The following is an 18,605-nucleotide window of genomic DNA, read 5'->3' as shown; positions in this document are numbered from 1 at the left end:
CATCAGACCCAGAAGTCTGATGAAATGCCCAGAAGGGGTGTGAAACAATTGTCACTGCAGCAATGCTCCTGCAATGGCGTCCTGCGGATGCTGTACTGCTCCAACCCTGCACTGAAAATAAAGAAAACTGCTGCACCGTGAAACCGTGAGTGCCTCCTCATTCTCTATTTCTTATTTATGGATGTTGCACTGTATGCTCTGGAGGATTGAGCACCTTGTTTGGTTCCAGCCAGTTGGTTGCTTTGCTGCAGCGCTGAGTGTTTGGCAGATAGCCAGAGCCTGCTAGAGACTGTTTAAAACCATAGACTCCAGTGCCGGTCTTTGTCTACCTTCCCCTTGTTTTATAAGTGTGAGGTCACTTTTCTCCCTACCATACATCAGCCACCCCACCCACTAAAACACAAATGAGCTGCCTTCAATGCAATAGACCAGTGTTTTCTAACCAGGGTGCCTCCGGCTGTTGCAAAAATACAATTAGTTGCAGGATGATCTCCCACCCAGCGGTCGCTCCACCCACTTCAACCTGGGAAAACTTGAGACGAGACTCATTTTGTATGTTGTTAAATCACAAAAGAATTGCTAGACCATCATTACACACAGGTACAGACACTGTATCATGAACTACACTAACTTTACAGCCCCTGTAGTATAGTCAAATAAAAAAAATTAAAAACTAGAATACCCCTTTAAGGGTATGCTTTCATGTGGCCATACAATTTTGGCAGTAAATCATTTGCCTATTGACCTCCGCATGTAGAAGTGGGTTTGTCTACATGGGACAAAACTAGAACATTCCCTAACTTTCCCCATCCATTAGAATTTCCAGCTCCGGAGCCCTAAGTCTGCAGTGTCACATGAGCCCTCTTAGAAGTTGAGAAGGTAAAGGTTAAGGGGCCGCATTATCTTAAAGGGGTACTCTGGTGCTAAGAGATCTTATCCCCTATCCAAAGGATAGGGAATAAGATGCCTGATCGCGGGGGTCCCGCTGCTGGGGACCCCTGTGAACTTGCACGCCGCACCCCGTTACCATCAGTCCCCAGAGCATGTTCGCTCCGGGTCTGATGACTGGCGATCACGGGGCCGGAGCATTGTGACGTCAAGGCCCCGCCCCCGTGTGATGTCACGCTCCGCACCCTCAATGCAAGCCTATGGGAGGGGGCGTGACAGCTGTTGTTGAATCACAAAAGAATTGCTCCGCCCCCATATGACGTCACGCTCCGCACCCTCAATGCAAGCCTATGGGAGGGGGCGTGACAGCTGTCACGCCCCCTCCCATAGGCTTGCATTGAGGGTGCGGAGCGTGATGTCACACGGGGGTGGAGCCTTGACGTCACAATGCTCCGGCCCCGTTATCGCCAGTCATCAGTCCCGGAGCGAACATGCTCTGGGGACTGATGGTAACGGGGTGCTGCGTGCAAGATCACAGGGGTCACCAGCAGCGGGACCCCCGCGATCAGGCATCTTATTCCCTATCCTTTGGATAAGGGATAAGATGCCTTAGTGCCGGAGTACCCCTTTAATGTGCAACCCCACAAATGGCTCCATAGAAAGCTATTTAGATGGTGTATAACAAGTTGCTTCCTTCTGGCTGGTAGGTGATTTTTTTTGCTTTCCTTCATTGCTCAGTATTGAATGCAGTATAGGATTCGGCCCTACCGTCACGCTTGGTTACCTTCACAGAGAAGACAATTGCAGAGCAATGTTACCAAACAGGCAAGTTTACTTACACTTTCTCAGTGGTACAGCAACCTTACTAGTTATTTACACACATAGTGGCACTTTGACTTGAACTTTTTGAGGAATCACCAACAAAACTAGACTAGACTAGATGAATTACGATAAAGGGCTCAAACTTAGCTTTTAATTATACAAGCATAAAAGAGAACTCATGCTCACACATAGATATGCACAGATGTATGGGAAAAAATATAAAAAATGAAAAAACACCTTATAGCTGTGCACCTAACCACAACCTGAATATGTGTGCGTGTCACATGGAAATGTATTTACTTTGTACTAGTTTTACTTACAATCAGACTAGTGACTGAGAGCTACTATGGATGTCAGTTTATGTTCTGTTCACACTAGTTATACCTACTGGGTGTCTAACATATTGGTACTGCATTGTATATATATTAGGGCATCATTATTGTAGGGTAAATCATATTACCCCAAAGTGGGGAGAATTGTGTGTATCCCCAAACTGACATTATCTGACACCAATTGTCTGTTCATTGCATATCAATACCAGTTATGAGGGTATTGTGGTTACCACTAATCTAGGTTACCCTGTAATTGAAGTGTGGGTATATATATATATTTTATTTTTTTTGTATATCCTGTACCACCACTGGACAAGGTTTCAAATCTTTGTTACTGTCCATTCATTGTTCCATACATCTATACTATGGTCTATTTTGTTCCCTGATGAAGCTGTGGTTTACTAGAAGGGGAAATGCGTTGGAACATATATATTCTGTGGTATCTTGTTCCCTGATGAGGGCTTGACCATATTTTTTTGTACATATTTTTGTTTATTATCCCTTGTGTTTGGTATTGAATCCCTGTGTGGGTGGTCCTGAGGGATCCAGGGCTCACTATATATTGTTTACTTTACCTCCTCTGTCTTGTTTGTTGTTTTCTCCCTCACTTATAATAGGTGAGGGAACGGCACCATGGTTGAGGCCACCCTGTTAAGGAGGTGGGTCCCTCAAAAGGCAGGGACAGCTGGTAGGGGTGGGACAGAGTTAGAGAGCACTTATCCCCATATTTCCATCTCCTATAAAGAAAAAATACAATATCTATTGGAGGGGAATATTCTTGTGTATCAGTATCAGATTTTTATCTCTCCTCTGTCTCCCAATAGTATAGTACATTATACCATCTGTACCAGAGTACTTACTGTTCTGTTCTTGCCCTGGGACCCTTGTGACACGCACGCATATTCAGGTTGTGGTTAGGTGCACAGCTATAAGGTGTTTTTTCATTTTTTATTTCATACATTTGAGCATATCTATGTGTGAGCATGAGTTCTCTTTTATGCATATATTATTAAAAGCTAAGTTTTAGTCCTTTATCGTAATTCACCAGAGGTCTAGTTTTGTCGGTGATTCCTGTTTACTATATATACCTCTGTACTTGCATATCCAGCATTCAGACATTGCTATATTTACATTGTTCTATTCTGTGATTTCTTGAACTTTTTGAGATAACATAAGTTCAACAAGGATATTTAATTGTCTAGATAAGTCTCAGGTTCCTGTTATCTTCACAGGATCCCCAAACCTGGTCTGTGTTGCTCCACTCAGGACCACATCAGTTTCCTCTGTTCCTTTCTATGAACACAGTTAGAGTATAGCCTTACTTATACAGCCCCCACTTCCAAAGGACACCATTTCCCGTTTTCCACTTTCTAGTGGGCCCAACTGCTTATGGGATCGTCCTAACAAGGCTTATAACCCAGACATTACAATCCAGGCCACACCACAGGCAGCTTTCCAGGTTCTTCTACAAGCCTTCAGTTACCTACTGGCCCATCAGGACAGAAGCCCCCTAAAGGAGTTGTCCAGGGACAAAAAAAATGATTTAGATATAAATAAAGGCATGTTCAGTATAAAATCATACTTGCCTACCCTGATCCACCACGGCTGCTGTTCTGTCATCTACTTTTCTCAGCTCATCCCCGATTCTTCTTGGTTTGGTGACATCTGTCACATTGAGCAGGAAAAGGTGCAGTCTTGAGCTCACCCAGACCACCGTCCCTGGCTTATGGGGTGCCCACCTTTTTAACAGGATGGCCTCAGCCACAGTGCCAGATCCTATTCTACTACAGTGCAAGGCATAGTAAAATTCAATAAAAGAAACAAACACTACACAGAAGTCAGGGAAGCAGGTCAGGACACAATGGATTAACAGGCATAGCACAAGAATCAAAAGAAAGGGAGAGAGTAAAGAGTTTTCAGATAGGCTAAATCCAAACCTAGAGAGCTCGCAGTACAAATACAGAAAACAGAAGAATAGTCGTGTCACTTAGCCAAAGGTTAAAATACAGAGGATAGCTCAAGAAAGGTACAATACCAGAGCTATTGCTAAAAGGACTAAAACATAGGCACAGAGTAACAGACTGGCTGGGTATTTATATTCCACCTGAGAAGTGTGTGGATGCTAAGACCAGATGTAATTGGCTCGTTGTTCAAGCCCTCTGATTGGCCTGGGTATCGCCACAGCAAGGCAGGATGCATCAGCCAACTCAGGAGGAATTAACTAATACTGATTAACTGAGCATGTATCTTCTGTTGAGAGGGCGCATCTTAAAACTATCTAAAGTTAGGAGAGTTAACAAGAAGGGATTAGGAGATAGAGGAGCAGCAGCTGTGTGGGATCAGGGTAGGTGAGTATGACTTATTTTTGATGTTTAATGTGCCCGCAGCCATGTATAAAAAATGTATGTCCCTGGGCAAGAACCATATCTAGGTTTTAATCTGTTCCAAAAGTTAATATCCGTGTGCGCCATCTTAGGCGGACTAGGTCATTTCATGCAACTTTACTTTCTCTTCCAAGAAGCCTCACATTACATAGGGCTAGGTATCCCCATAAATGGCCAAGCACGACCCGGCACATATTTTTTAGTCCATCAGCAATGGATTCAGCAGCCAATGAGTATAACCGGCCTTTGTCTATACTTCTGGCAACTGTGTCAAATTGGTAAAGAGTTAATTACGGGGTGGAAGTGTTGAAAATGAGCATGTCCATGAGGGTGGATGTGAGTTGGGTGTGGGCCCTTTTGGTATATGGCTCTGGGCCCTATTCATTTCTGGTTGTGCATAGATGTAATGATAGCAATGTAAGGGAATATGATGCTTCACACCAATATCTGTGCCAAGGTGAGGGTCAGATCTAAACCTTATTCATACATGGCGGTCATACCAATAAGACCATATGGCAGAACAAGTAGCCACTGTGTGTGCCGCTTTAAGATACCTCCATAAAATGGCATGCAATAAAACAGGTCACTCTTGGGGCCCTATATAGACCTATAGATTTCATGTGCACGACACCAAATTGTTTTAGTAGGTCAAACCCATCCATTTGATCCTATCTATGGTTGGTTATTTTAGTTGGGTCCCATTGAATCTATGCTGGTGTAAATGAGTTCCAGATCATACGGCAATTCTACCATCCGTATAAACTAGGCTACGTAATGCGTATATGCCCAGATCTACATGGACAATCTGCTCCCTGGCCTGGAATACACCATCAATTGATTTCCTTCCCGGAGATCTAAATTCTCTTAGTAGACAGTAGATATCGCACACGGACATGGGAATATTAGAAGAAAACGCGTCAGATTATAACTTGTAATTGTAAACCCCCCTTTTGCTATTCATCCCAGGCTGGAATAAGTAGCAGGACACGCAGTTTTCATCGCTAGGGAGGTATGTTGGGGAATAATATGAAAGATAAATGCAGTTTACACCATCGCAGTCTGTTCCCATTCGTCTTGTTTGAGTGCGTCCTGTTCTGTTCTGCACGTTCCATACACTGGGGCTTCCAGGGGGAGTATAGATCTTCAAGCTGTATTTCTGGCTGGACTGGAGACACCAGGGGAGCCTGTAATCTTAAAGGAAACTTAATAAAATCATTGAACCCCCTGTTAATCCAGTGGGCTCGTGAGAATCTAAAGACACATGTATAAACAAGGTGTCTATGCACGTAAACAATTTTTGTTTTCTTATAAGGAGGTGGAGGACATATGGCGGTTGTTAGTATTCTGCATCGCAAAGAGTAGGCACCACAGCTATGTATATGCAGGAGACTGACGTGACAAGTGACTAGCATATTAATATACATGCAGCACATACTAACTGCAAACATAATAGCAGATAGGCAAGTATGGGAATACAATTTCATGACATACAATGTGGGATGGTATCAATAAACATGCTTGACTTAGTAGTATTAGAGCACCTTGCAACAACATTGGTTCCTTAAATGGGCACTATCGGATACAATAACTTTTAATATGTTATAAAGCATGCAAAAACAATATGTTCTGCAATTGCTTTCATCAAAAAATTTTTGTATTTCATACGGAAAAAGTCAGTCAAAAAAGTGGCCACTAGGGGGTCCCCCTGCCTCCTGGACACATACCAGTCCTGCAGTGTTCATGGACATGTCATGGACACCATGAGTGATTGACAGGGCTGTAGGCAGGTCCAGAGCTTCTGTGCTTGCTCCGGGCCCTCTGTGAGTCAGAGCAGAGTGAGGGAGGGAGGAGGAGTCATCACAGTGAGGAGAAGAGAGGGACACACCCCCTGCCTCTGCATGGACAGAAACCTCACTGAGCTATGATGGCAAGTAAATAAAGGTGATTATGAGAGAAATACAGGTCGTAGACACATACAAATTAGATGAATATGATCAGGATGAGGTATTGAGCAACATATAAGTTTCTTTTTTGGGGGGGGGGGGGGGGGAGGCTGACAAGTACGCTTTAAGAAGCATTTAAATTTTTTTGGGCCACATCACCTCTCAATGAACAATTAATTTTTAACTCTTATGACTAAACTGAAAACAAAAAAATGTATCAACCGTCAATGGAGACTGAAAGCATCAACCAATGGAGGGCTAAGGAAAAAAAATATAAAAACAACAATTTGCGTGAATGTCATCACATTAACTCTTGTGTCATGTGTACGGCCCCCAAGTGCCTATGTGGCCTCCCTAATGAGACGGAGGATGGTGTCCTGGGGTGATCTCCTATCACACCTAGATTAGAACATGGCTGCAAGAGGCGGCTAAAACGTTGCATAGTTCTGAAGCATAGAATGAAATATGGGGGAGATTTATCAAAACCTGTCCAGAGGAAAAGTTGCCCAGTTGCCAATAGCAACCAATCAGATTGCTTCTTTCATTTTTCAGAGGCCTTTTCAAAAATGAAAGAAGCGATCTGATTGGTTGCTATGGGCAACTCAGCTACTTTCCTCTGGACAAGTTTTGATAAATCTTCCCCATAATAAATTTTTTTTTTTTTTTAGTGTTGTGGGTGTTCTTCAACATTGAGTTGGCCCTGATTAAGAACCTTTCTGCTGGCACCTTAAATCTCCATTTTTTTTTGGTAGTGCTGCTCTCACCCAGAAGCTTAGATCAGGGATCAGTGAACTCCTGGACAGTCTGTGGAGCTACTCGGCAGAGACAGATGTACGGAAACATAATGTTCCAGAGGTTCTTGATTCGATCCAGGTCTGGGGAACATGAGGGTCAGTCAATAGCATCAATGCCTCTGTCATCCAGGAGATGCCTACACACTTTGGTTACATGAGGCCAGGCATTGTCCTACACCTGACGGAACACAGGGCCCAGTGTAGGGTCTGAAAATGGCTTTGAGGTGTTCATCCTGTTAGTGCTACCCTTCAAGTATATGCCTCCCCAAACCATCATTGACCCATCACCCAACCAGTCATGCTGGATGATACTGCAGGCAGCATAATGTTCACCAGAGCATCTCCAAACCCTTTTATGTCTTAGTGTGAACCTTCTCTTATCTGTGAAGAGCACTGGGCGCCAATGGTGGACCTGCCAATTTTGGTATTTTCTGGAGAGGGACAATCAAAGCACAGGTCCCACTAGAGCTGTGGTCTCAAACTGTGACCCTCTAGATGTTGCAAAACTTCAACTCCCAGCATGCCCGGACAGCCGTTGGCTGTCCGGGCATGCTGGGAGTTGAAGTTTTGCAACATCTAGAGGGCCACAGTTTGAGACACTGCACTAGAGAATATCTGGCCCCCATGCCACCCTCATGGAGGTTCTGCCAATACTTTTTCTGTTCCTCCTTAAACAACATAACAGATACTTATCCTGTCATTAGGTTAATGCCCTTCTTTGTCCCTGTCCAGCTCTCTCCATACGATGGCCAATATTCTGCTCCATACACTTGAGACTGTAGGGGGATGCGGGAGCATTTGTGGTCCCTTAGTAGCTTCGGCAAAAAGGGGCATTGTACCTGGAACCTCACAGGAGCCTTTCTGCCCGGAGGGGAAGGGTAAGGTTTGTTGGGGGGGCCTCTCTCCTTTCGGAGAAGGGCTTGCGATAGACCGGATCCTTTGTGCACTTTTTTTTTCAGTGAAACACGTTTGCACTTTTTCTTGCGCTTTGGGTAATTTGAGAGCACGTACCTTGGCTCTTTGAGACTGTGCTGGGAGACATAGAAAACTTTCTTTGCAATATTAAAATGGAAGTACCACCCTGGAGGAGTTGGACTACATGTGACACCTGAATAAGCTGCAGGTAGCACCTCATGCTACCAATAGTGACAAGGACAAAACCAAAACTAGAAAAGAATCAGTCAGCAAGGATAAGAAAAGAGAGTACTCGTCTATGGCCACCATATGCAAAACCATTCCCTTTTTGGCCACTGTCTTGCCATTGCACCTTCTGTAACTTTCATTTGCACCAATTCAGGCAGGGGCGTAGCTATAGAGGTAGCAGTCAAATTGGAGCCTTGGTGCCTAAGGGGGCCCCAAATCACATCTGCCCCATAAGAGAGCAGTACTATTATTGGCATATAGGTCCTGTTGCAGATTTTGCATCGGGGCCCAGAAGCGACAAGCTGTGCCTCTAAATTCAGGTGAAATTAATTGACAGTCGCTTCTGCTGTTTGTACATATATTCATGAAGTTTTATTGATCTAGTGTTATACTTTAATGCTTAAGTGTCTCCTTAGTTTTTTGAGCTGTGTGTTATTGTGTCCTTGTGAGACAGCTTAGCACCCCATTTGTCATGGCCAGGGTACGATTCATGACTTGCAGTGAGTTCTTGAGTTGGCAGAACATGTATTAGAGGTATCTGAAGCATGGTCCGAGCACATGGAAGCCTAAAAAAAAACTTCAGAATTTACAGGGCAACATTTGGCAAGTAGCTTTCTTAAATGGGCACTCTCATTAAAACTAGTTTTTGCTATAGCACTCCTTAGGGACAATAAAAAAATCTTTCAAATGTACTTTGTTTAAAAGAAAAATTAAGTTTTCTATGTTTTATTTGCATTTAAAAAAAGAAAAAAAAGAAAAAAAAAAAAAGAAAAAAAAGCTGCCACTAGGTGTCTCCCTACTTGTCCAGAGCACATTTCCCTCCATCTCTTGCACAGACTTTGGACTCCTCCTGCTGGCCTGGCAGAAGTCCAAAAGCAGGAAATGTTGAGGGGTGTGTGTGCAGCCTTATCCAATCATAGCTCATCTCACACTGAACTGCTCTGGGCTTTGTGTAGCAGAGTGTGGAAGGAAGTTCTCCCCTGTATGGCTTCAGATTATGTCACGCCTGCTGGGGAACGCCCCTTCCCAGTCTGTGAATCTGACTGAGCAGAAAAAACAGCAATATCAAGGTAGGAAACTAAAAAATAATAAAAAATATTTTCATGTACAGAGCCCTTATTTAAAGGGCCACATGTCTCACTTGAATGTACATTCTATAGTCTGAAACTGATGATGATGATGATGAATTCTAGTGGTCGCTGTGTGTGAAGCCCGTCTAGCTGTGCAGTCCTGGTGATCATCTTGGGGTTTGCTCAGTAGCTCGGGGCTATGCTATGTTTACAATGCTGCAGTACAGCTGCCCAGCTCAGGATTCAATATTAGAGGGTGGCTGTAGAGGGAGGGGGGGGGGCACCAACCATTGTGGTGGAGAGGACATTTATCTAGATTACAAGGAGGCTAGAGCAGAAAAGAGGGGTCACCTTTACTGCTGAGATCAGCAGGATACCTCCAGCTGTTGCAAAACTACAACTCCTAGCATGCCCGGACAGCCTTCGGCTGTCCGGGCATGCTGGGAGTTGTAGTTTTGCAACAGCTGGAGGCACCCTGGTTGGGGAACACTGGCTGAGATGGTGAATCTACAGCTGGCCATAGACAATTTACCCCTATTCTGATCATAGAGGTTCTGGTCACTACTGGGACAGACATCATTCTCACTGCAGCACATGTAAACAAACAAGTAGAAAAAAACAGGTCTGTCAGCTCTGACACGTTTCCTCGCTCTTGCACCTTCATCATGTCCATAAAATAATGCCTCCCCGTGTGGAGTGTGTGTAGTATGTGTTCCTCTGTGTGATCTCAGGGACAGAAAAATAACAAGTAACCATGGATACCCAGAGCAAAACTCTACCATGACCACCTTCAGCGAAAGCCCAGAACCAGAAAGGGTTATACTTACTTTGCCTAATATATAAGGATAATAAACACAGCGGTGTCACAGTACAGGAATACTCCACCTGTGACATCATGGTACAGGGAGAACACATGTAATGATGTTATGATAGTGAGAGTATGAGCACAGTGAAGTTACAGCGAATGGTTAATGCACACAGTTATACAGGGATAATGCACACAGTGATGTCATAGTTTGGGAATAATCTACTAAGTGATGTCACAACACATGGATAATGCACACAATGATATCACATGACAGGGATACCGCACACTGATACAGGGATAAGCTACTATGTGATGTAGCAGCACAAGAACTATATAGTGGCGTCACAATATAGGGATAATGCACACAGTGATGTCATAGTTTTGGAATAATCTACTAAGTGATGTCACAACACATGGATAATGCACACAATGATCTCACATGACAGGGATACCGCACACTGATACAGGGATAAGCAACTCAGTGATGAAGCAGCACAAGAACTATATAGTGGTATCACAGTATAGGGATAATGCACACAGTGATATCACAGTACAGGTGTAATGCACCTCTGACTTATAGTACAAGAATAAAAAACAACGATGTCACAATAGTGAGATTGTGTGCACAGTGAAGTTACTGCAAATGGTTAAAGAAGAAGTATCATGGACAAAAACCTATCCCCTATACACAGGATAGGGGATAAGTTTTAGATCACAGGGGGTCCTGGCTCTCCACAGCGGCGCATCATGGCCTCTGTCTGAAGTGGGGGCCGCCACGCCCCCTTTATATACAGTAGCTCTACGGGAGAGCTGAAGATTGCTCTCCCATAGAGCTATATGTAGGGGACATAGCGGCCCCCGCTTCGGCCGGGGGTCGTGACGCACCGCTGTGGAAGAGAGCCGGGGCTCCATACAGGAGATCGCGGGGGACCCCAGCGCTCTGTCCCCCTGCGATCTAAAACGTTTTTGTCCACGATACTTCTCCTTTATTGCATGCAGTAATGTCACATTACAGAAATGATGTAGCAGCATATAAAATGTCCAATGATGTCATAACACAGGGGTAATGCACACAGTGATGTCACAGTGCAGGCATAAATCTGCTAAGCACAGGGATAGTATAAACAGTGAGGTCACAGGGATAATGCACACTAAATAATGTATACAAGTCTAATACAGCGATCTGAGTGTAGCAATAATGCAATGGTAACGCCACAGGGATAGGATAATGCACACAGCAGGGGTAACCAGTAACTTAGAATGGGCCTGCATTCCGTTTTCTAGGCCCACTTTTATATCCATCAGTAACTTTATATCTGAATGGAAATGGGCCCCTTGTTGGGTCCTGCTATACGGTAGTGACACCCATACATACAGCGACCCGATGGACTGACACACAGGTTCCCTGAAACAGATATAACTATAAAATGGAAAATGGAAAATGGAATTTGTAGAAACCTGATTAGAGTTGAGCGAACTTACAGTAAATTGGCTCGTAGAGAACCTCGCAGCTCAACTGTTGATTACTTTAGTCTGCGTAAATTAGTTCATCTTTCCAAAGCACTCTGGTTGCCTGGAAAAGGTGGATACAGACCTAGGAGACCTAAGACTGTCATCCTGGACTTATCCAGGCAACCAGAGCCCTTGGAAAGCTGAACTAATTTATGCAGACTAAAGTAATCAACAGCCGAGCTGCGAGGTTCGCTACCAGCCAATTTACTGTAAGTTCGCTCAACTCTAAACCTGACAGAAGAGGCAGACTCACTGAGGAATGGTGTCACAGCCATGAGTAAATATGGCAGATATCCAACTGGGCAAAGGATTCTCAGAGGAAGAAAGGCGATGCCGCCTACATGATGGACTGTCTGCAGATCACATCCCATCCTGCTCTTCACATAAGGCCTGGTTCACATCACAATTTTACCATCCAATTAACAGACTGTAAAATCGGACAAAATCGGATTACCTGAAATCGTATACAATAGTATTAAAAAAAATTTTGGCATCCGATTTAAAATCGTATCAAAAAATCGTACAGCTGAAAATTTCCATCCGATTTTTCCCCAAAAATCTGATCATGTCAAGGGCAATAAAGTTTATTTAAAGACGCTACTGCGCATGTGTAAAAAGAAATTGTGTGCGATAAATCTGATGAAATCGCACAGTCACACGATTCAATGTGATTTACATAGGGCATAATAATAAAATAAATCTGGGCGAAAAATCGTGGTCAACCAAGATTTTACCCCCGATCTAAAAGTGTGTAAATTCGGATGTGGATCCAAACTGATGCATGTGTTGGCTATGATTACTGAATGGAAGTCAATGGATGCGACTTGGCGTGCAGATTTGTACGATTTGAAGGTAAAAAATCGTGACAAAAAGTAGGATGGTAAAAAAGTGATGTGACTGCACCCCAAGTATATAAACAGTTACAGCCGTGTCAAGACCCCGCCATAGGTTTGCTATAGGGATATAGCAAACCTTAGGTTTTTTTTTTTGGGGGGGGGGGGTCAGAATTTTTTTTCCCCCAATTTAAGTATAGGCATTTTTTTTTCATAGGTGACTTAAACGGGTACTCCAGTTTGTTTTGTTTTTTATATCAACTGGTGCCAGAAAGTTAAAACAGATTTGTAAATTATATTTAAGATCTTAATCCTTCCAGTACTTATCAGCTGCTGTATGCTCCACAGGAAGTTTTTCTCTTTTTTAATTTCCTTTCTGTCTGACCACAGTGCTCTCTGCTGACACCTCTGTCCATGACAGGAACTGTCACGAGCAGGATAGGTTTGCTATGGGGATTTTGTTTCCTGCTCTGGACAGTTCCTGACATTGACAGAGGTGTCAGCAGAGAGCACTGTGGTTGATCAGACAGAAAAGAAATTCTAAAAGAGAAGAACTTCCTGTGGAGCATACAGCAGCTCATAAGTACTGGAAATTTTAAGATTTTTAAATAGAATTTACAAATCTGATTAACTTTCTGGCACCAGTTGATTTAAAAAAAAAAAAAAAGAAAGTCACAATGAAAAAAAAAAATGCCTATACTGAAATTGGGGAAAAAAATCCCAAGCCTTATTCATGCAAGGAACCCAGTAAGATTAAAGGGGTACTCTGGTGGAAAACAAATTTTATTTTATTTTTTCAGATCAACTGATGCCAGGAAGTTAAACAGATTTGCTAATTACTTCTCCTTAAAATCTCATTCCTGCTAGTACTTATCAGCTGCTGTATGCTCCACAGGAAGTTGCATTTCTTTCGTTCTTTTCAGTCTGTCCACAGTGCTCTCTGCTGACACCTCTGTCCATGTCAGGAACTGTCCAGCACCAGGAGTGCTATAGGGATTTGCTTGTACTCTGGACAGTTCCTGACATGGACAGAGGTGTCAGCAGAGAGCACTGTGGTCAGACAGAAAATAATTCCAGAAATAAATACAACTTCCTGTGGAGCATATAGCAGCTGATAAGTACTGGAAGGATTGAGATTATTTAAATAGAACTAATTTACAAATCTGTTTAACTTTCTGGCACCAGGAGTACCCCTTTAAGGGTCTATTCACACGGCCGAATTCCGCCTCAAATCAAAGCCCATAGACTTCTATTGGATTCCGCACTCCCTTTCACACTTCTGAAATTCCGCAAGCGGAATTTCAGAAGTGTGAATGGGAGTGCGGAATCCCATAGAAATCTATGGGCTTTGATTTGAGGTGGAATTCCGCAAGCGGAAATTCCTCCAGGTGAATAGACCATTAGGCTCTGAAGCTTGCAGAATTGTGAAATCAGCTCTGGAGTACAGGCAATGTTTTCACAGAGAGACTGCACTTTCCAGGTAGCACATGATCTCACCGAGTCCACCAGCTCAGTCCTTTGTAGGTTTGCTCACCGGCATTGTAAATGGCTTCACTGTGTATGCAAATATGGACTTTGCCCTTATTTTCCAGTATTGCGCGACTTTTGTTGCTTCTGGTCTAACTTGTTATTTGAGCCAACAGTAGGAACTGCGCAGATCAGTGCGGGCCATGTGCACCTGCCGGTTACTCATTGATCCCGCGTCTCTCATGTCACCCACAAAAAAATAAAAATAAAAAAAATTATATATATATATATATATATATATATATATATATATTATACACACACACACACACACTGTATATATATATATATATATATATATATATATATACACACTGTATGTATATATATATATATATATATATATATATATATATATATATATATAGTAATTCTATTAAACAAGTGTCGCTGGTGAGAAAAGCTGAATGACAACCCCTGTGGAATCAGAAACAGATAGAACTAATGCAGCTCCTGGGACTTACTGTACTATTATTGGCACAGGCAGAGGCGTAACTTATAGCTTCTGGGCCCCAATGCAAAATCAGCAACAGGGCCCCATGTGCCATCTAAAATACTGATCTCTTATGGGGCAGATGTGCTTTAGGGCCCCCTTAGGCACCAGGGCCCCAGAGCAACAGCTACCTCTGCACCCTCTATAGTTACGCCCCTAAGCACAGCTGCCATCCTGCGCCATCAATATACGATATATAGACCAGAAATGTGCACATGACACGGCAGCCAATCATTTGTCTCAGAGGTCTCTCGCTGCATGCACCTGATCGTCCGCAGCATCACATGCGCAACATACAAGACGTCACCAGCAGCTTTTGCCGCAAACTAAACCAGAGAGGCATAAAAAGGGGTACTCCGGTGGAAAACGTTTTATTTTTTATTTTTTTTATGAACTGGTGCCAGAAAGCTAAACAGATTTGTAAATTACTTCTGTTTAAAAAGTCTTTATCCTTCCAGTACTTATCAGCTGCTGTATACTCCAGAGGAGGTTGTTTAGTTCTTTCCAGTCTGACCACAGTGCCCTCTGCTGCCACCTCTGTCCATGTCAGGAACTGTCCAGAGCAGGATAGGTTTGCTATGGGGATTTGCACAGATCTCTCTTGCTCTGGACAGTTCCTGACACGGACAGAGGTGGCAGCAGAGAGCACTGTGGTCAGGCTGGAAAAAAAACTACAACTTCTTCTGGAGAATACAGCAGCTGATTGGTAAAAAAAAAAAAACGTAATCCTTTCAGTACTTATCAGCTGCTGTATGCTCCAGAGGAAGTTGTGTAGTTCTTTCCAGTCTGACCACAGTGCTCTCTGCTGACACCTCTGTCCGTGTCAGGAACTGTCCTGAGTAGGAGAGGCTTGCTATGGGTATATGCACAGACCTCTCTTGCTCTGGACAGTTCCTGACATGGACAGAGGTGGCAGCAGAGATCACTGGGGTCAGACTGGAAAGAATTACACAACTTCCTCTGGAGCATACAGCAGCTAAGTACTGGAAGGATTAAGATTTATTTATTTATTTATTTTTTTTACAAACCTGTATAACTTTCTGGCAATAGTTGATTTTAAAAAACATTTGTTTTCCACCAGAGTACCCCTTTAAGATTATTGAGGAATCTTCAGTGAAAATGGAAGCTCTAGCCCCTTCAGATGGAGAAGGATATTTCATACTTCGGGAACATCGCACTCTTTACCTGTAAAGATGGCAGCACACAGCCAGAGGCCTCATGGACTGTCAGATCAGTCTACGGGCCCGGCAATATGTTGTCTGTAGGAGATAAGACCGGCGATTGATCAGCAACTAACCCAGTGTGAGCCTCCTGCGTCCTATCTGTGTGGCGAGATCTGCACAATGACAGTGGATGTGTAGGAACCGGTCGGGTGTCATGGAAGGGAACGCGTTACACGTCTGCTGTCAGACACACACAGGTGGTCTTTAGTTTTGTTTTGCGCATCATGACAGCCTGCGTCAGCGCCGTGTAGAGAGAGTATAAGCTGCCGTACACAGAGCTGATGGCTCCTACAGGGTAACAATGGGGAGTCCTGCCAGAGCTCTCGCAATCCCTACAATAGCATTATTGTGCAATTGCTGGTTGCGCAATTCTCTCTACAGCCGGCGATATTTTATAGCAGTGTTTCCCAACCAGGGTGCCTCCAGCTGTTGCAAAACTACAACTCCCACCATGCCCGGACAGCCAAAGGCTGTCCGGGCATGGTGGGAGTTGTAGTTTTGCAACAGCTGGAGGCACCCTGGTTGGGAAACAATGGTTTACAGAATAAAAAGTGTTAATATATTGAGTATAGAAGTGCCTCATCTTTTTTGTAAGATGAAGGAAAGCACACTTGTTTATATACCAAACCTAGTCCCATTCACATTTAGGGTGCGTTCCCACCTGGCGTATTTAACGCAGCAGTGGGAAATACGCTGCGTATTCCTTGCTCACTATACACACAGGGCTTTCCGGCGGCAGCCCTATGTGTGCAGTGAGTTTTGGAGGCGGGGCCATGTGCCGGCGTGACGGTGACGCACGGCTCCGCCTCCAAAACTTACTACACGAATAGGGCTTCGGCCGGAAAGCCCTGTGTGTATAGTGAGCAAGGAATACGCAGCATATTTCCCGCTGCTGCCGCAAATTTTGCGCAGCGTTAAATACGCTGCGTATACGCCAGGTGGGAATCGGTCAGGGCTGCCGACACCATTGGATAGCTGTTAGGCTGGGTTCACACTACGGAATCTCTGGGCAGAATTTCTGCCGGAGATTTAGCCGGCGGCACTAGGACCACACAGACTGCATTGTCGTCCCCATAGACGGCAATGCATTTCTGGGTAGATCTTTTGGGAGATGCATTGACATCTATGGGGACGGCAATGCAGTCTGCGCGGTCCTTGTGCCGCCGGCTTGATCTACGGCAGAAATTCTGCCAGAAATTCTGCCAGAAATTCCACAGTGTGAACCTAGCCTTAGGGTATAAAGGCAAATTGTGATTATCCTGGGGCTGATGAAGGCTGGCAAACTTATAAAATCCTAGTTTTCAGCCAAGTGTCAAGGAGGCGGAGCTGAGCTGCTTAAGTGCCACACCCTGTCATACCGCCTCAATCGCCCTTGCCATCCTTAATTGACATACAAAACCATGTATTTCAGTTAAGAAGGGACTGGAAGGTGAAGGAATGAGTAAGGAGGCATGTCAGGCTGTGGCACTTGATTAGCCCATCTCAACCTCCTTGACACTTGGCTGAGACACTTGATTAGCCCAGCTCCACCTCATTGGCACTTGGCAGAGAAAAATAATGTATGTACTGATGATTGGCTCAACTGCATATAGGGATGAGGAGAGAATGGGTCCGCAGAGAAGACACCCTTTAAGAGTTTGCTACAACTGTATCCAGGCTAAATTCAGTCCAGGCTCAATCTACCTGAAACCAAAACTTTACTGTTTTGCCCACAACAACCAATCACAGCTGAGCTTTTATTTTAATAGAGCTCAAAGACAGTTTTAGGTTTCAAGCAGATTGATAAATCTGGGCCCTAGACTTTTACTGAACTGATACATTGTAGCAAACAAGAAGAAAGACTGTGTTTCTGGTATGTTTTTTTTTTTTTTTTTTTTTTTTAACTGTTTATTTAATGAGTTTCTGGTATGTTGATCTCCTAGAGAAGTGATCTCCAAACTGTGGTCACAGTTTAATGACCACTGTGCTTAAAGAGGTACTCCACTGGAAAAAATGTTTTCTTTTTTTATTATTAATTTTTTTATTCACCTGGTACCAGAAAGTTACACAGATTTGTAAATTATTTTTATTTAAAAATCTTTATCCTTCCAGTACTTAGCTGCTGTATGCTCAACAGGAAGTTCTTTTTAAATGTCCTTTCAGTCTGACCACAGTGCTCTCTGCTGACACCTCTGTCCATGTCAGGAACTGTCCAGAGCAGGAGAGGTTTGCTATGAGGATTTTCTCCTACTCTGGACAGTTCCTGACATGGACAGAGGAGTCAGCAGAGCACTGTGATCGGACAGAAAGGAAATTCAAAAAGTTAAGAACTTCCTCTGGAACATACAGCAGCTGATAAGTACTGGAAGGGTTAAGATTTTTTTATATAAGTAATTTACAAATCTGTTTAACTTTCTGGCACCAGTTGATTTAAAAAAATAAAAAAAAAGGTTTCCAGTGGAATACCCCTTTAAACAGTGATCCCCAACCCTATGGTTCTACGGCTGTTGCAAACATACAACAGGGCATGATGGGAGTTGAATATTTACAACTGCTGGAGAACCACAGGTTGGGGGCCACAGCCATACACTGAACACATGGCATCTATTTCTTACTGTGAGCAGATCTGGGTCGGGCATTCGATGGAGCTAATCCTTGGCTTTTCCAGCAGGATCTGCGGATATAAGTGACATGTCATATTTCCATTTTTTTTTTTTCCTGCTTAACACTAAAAATTCACACAGAAATTCTACAATTGCTTAAAAAAAATAAAAAATAAATAAAAAAAACATTGACATGCATGAGATGTGGATTGGCATAGTATTTGATAAAGATTTTACATGGAATATATATT

The 18,605-nt window shown here is 43.5% G+C and overlaps 1 long non-coding RNA gene across 1 annotated transcript in view; it reads right to left on the bottom strand.

Moving 5' to 3' along the window:
* Positions 1-6,227, bottom strand: part of LOC130290848 (uncharacterized) — a 32,808-nt gene extending 26,581 nt beyond the window's left edge. Inside the window, exon 1 of the long non-coding RNA XR_008847717.1 lies at positions 5,475-6,227. This is a non-coding gene — a long non-coding RNA (uncharacterized LOC130290848). The remainder of the gene's footprint in view (positions 1-5,474) is intronic.
* Between the last annotated feature and the right edge of the window lie 12,378 nt (positions 6,228-18,605).

The sequence above is a fragment of the Hyla sarda genome, chromosome 9 (assembly GCF_029499605.1).
Source record: "Hyla sarda isolate aHylSar1 chromosome 9, aHylSar1.hap1, whole genome shotgun sequence".
NCBI classification, from domain to species: domain Eukaryota; kingdom Metazoa; phylum Chordata; class Amphibia; order Anura; family Hylidae; genus Hyla; species Hyla sarda.
The sequence above is the reverse complement of the archived record's forward strand: the minus strand, read 5'-3'. Positions and strand labels throughout refer to the sequence as shown.